Here is a 2,449-nt window from a genome sequence, read left to right on the forward strand (position 1 = left end):
TGTGAACCATGAACGCCAACCATCAGCAGGCGGGTCTTCTTTGGACAGTGGAGTGTCTCTCCTGCAAGTGTTGGTCTCTACCGCAGTTTGGTCTGTTCTCAGCTCTGTCTTCTGTTCCGTAATAGAATCCTGCCCACTTCACCTTAGCGGGTCTCCGACTCAAGCTCCAGGGCTGCAATGGTGGGAAACTCACGGTGGGAGGAGCTTGAGGCGGGTGGTCCTGTCGCAGTCCGGAAGCAGAGAGAGATCACTGGGGCTCAGCTCTTTCTCCTTTTGTTGAGTTCATGAGCCCCACCCATTGGATGGTTCCTCCAACCCTAATTAACCCCGTCTAGATAATCCATCACAGACTGCCCAGAGATGTGTTTCCATGGTGATTCTAACTCCAACCAAGTTGATGATATTAACCATCACAGCCCTTGAACGCCCATGTGCCAGCCCCCAGTGTGGGACCGTTGGTTGGTGGTGCTGCCATTGAGAGGTGGCCGTTTCTGATTATGCTCTCTTTGAAGGGGTGATGGGGTCAGGTCTTCTTCTTTTTCATTTCCTGCTTTGCGATAAGTAGTTTTGCCCAACTATGTCCTCAGCTACCTGAAGAGTTTGAGGGTACTTGTATTGTAGCCTGGACTACACTCACTCCAGTTACAAGACAAAAACAAACACACAAATCAATATTCATGAGGCTTAAAAAATTCTTTTTAATTTAAGGGACTGGACACCTGAGGTAAAAGTCCTGGATGCAAACACATAGTGAGGAGTTGGTTTCAGAGGGAGAGAGTGGGTTTTGAAAGTCCGGAAGGGGATTGTGGAAAGAGTGCCAAGTTTGAGCATTGAAAGCCAAGTCTGTGTTTTGGGCTGGTGAACATCCCAGATAAGGCAGATGTCTTAAAACTGTCGTTGTAACTTAACGTTCAAAAGAATTTTACCTGAAATATTAAATCTAAACAGCACAACTTCGAAAGTGGAAAGACAGAAAGTAAAACAGAGACCCTGGAAGAAACAGCTCTATGTAGCTGGCATGGCTTGGGGGGGGGGGGGGCTAAAAAAAATGAGTTGTCCGAATTTTAATTTTACCGTTCTGACTTTCTTAAAAATATTTTTACTGGAACTAAACGCTTGGAAAATTCTGGATCCCACACGAAATCTATGCCTGTGTCGATGCGTTTGGATCTCTTAGCTCTGGGGAAGGTAGAGGGAACTTGAAGACGAACTCCTGAAAGGTTTTTGGCCAGGGCTGCATCTGTGGTGCCACCTAGTGGCAAAAGGTGAGTACTGGTTTGCTTGGGAAGCGTGTTTCAGCAGCTTTATTTAAAACGGAGATTCAAGAGTTGTGAGTGTTAGTGCGCAGCCTGATGTGGGTGTTCGGAACGAACTGCACTTGGACTTTCTGCAAGAGCAGTGAGCTCTCTTAACCACTGAGACATCTTTGAAGCCCCCAACCGATCTTTGATACCGATTAAAAACAATAATTTATCAAGTCATATATTCTATAGTATCCTATTCTTTAAGGTATCAAGTGCTATGGCCTTATAAAATAGAACGCTCGAGCACTGAGTTCAACATTATCATGCATGCTGATTAGGAACATTAGTTTCCTTCTTTACCTTTAATCTTCCACCATGGGAGTCAGGCAGTTATTTCTTCCGTGATTACATTAGAAATTACTCATATAAATTGTATGCCCAAAACAACTCTCTATACACAAATATATTTGAAAATGTATCTATCTGTCAATCTATCTATTATCTATCATCTACCATGTCTCTGTCTCTCTCTCTGCTGATCTTCAGGAGCAGTAAGCTTATACACACACACACACACATATATATACACATATGTATACACACACACATATATACATACACACATATACANATATATATANACACANANANANANATATATATATANACANANANANANATATATATATATATATATATATATATATATATATATACACACACACACATACATGTATATGTGTGTTAGTAGAAATGTAGCAGAAAGATGCTGTCAGTCACCGGCTAGTTGTTTGTGTGTGCACATGTGTGCACACTTGTTTAAGAGTTTCATTTCTTTTCAGGTTTTCTTTGCTGTTCTCATGTTAATTCTCTCAGGACCCTGTCACAGTTTGTAAAAGCACTTCGGAATGTATAACCTCGCCTGCTTTAGAGTTCGTTACCAGTATTTTTGAAGGTTGGTTCTCTCTAGCACATTTTGGAAAATTCCAACAGCTGCCTCACCTGCTTGTCCAGGTTGTCTTGTCTCCACTCTGGCCGCTGCAGCTCTGCAGTGAGCTCTGCCTGTGTCGCTTGCTGCAGTCTTAGTGTGTTCTGGGCATCAGTGGGGCAAGCAAGGTAAGAGGTGTTGTAGACCATCAGCTCTGAAGCACGGCCTTCAGATCCAGACTTAGCTCTGCAACCCATATGACCTGCGTGGAAAACAG

The 2,449-nt window shown here is 43.0% G+C and overlaps 1 long non-coding RNA gene across 1 annotated transcript; it reads left to right on the top strand.

The window, feature by feature from the left end:
- The first annotated feature begins 419 nt into the window (after window positions 1–419).
- Window positions 420–2,188, top strand: LOC110295877. Its single transcript, XR_002378127.1, has 3 exons — window positions 420–481; window positions 1,178–1,265; window positions 2,087–2,188. It is a non-coding gene; the product is annotated as an uncharacterized LOC110295877 (long non-coding RNA).
- The last annotated feature ends 261 nt before the right edge of the window (window positions 2,189–2,449 follow it).

This window comes from Mus caroli, chromosome 6 (genome assembly GCF_900094665.2).
Source record: "Mus caroli chromosome 6, CAROLI_EIJ_v1.1, whole genome shotgun sequence".
Classification (NCBI taxonomy): Eukaryota; Metazoa; Chordata; class Mammalia; order Rodentia; family Muridae; genus Mus; species Mus caroli.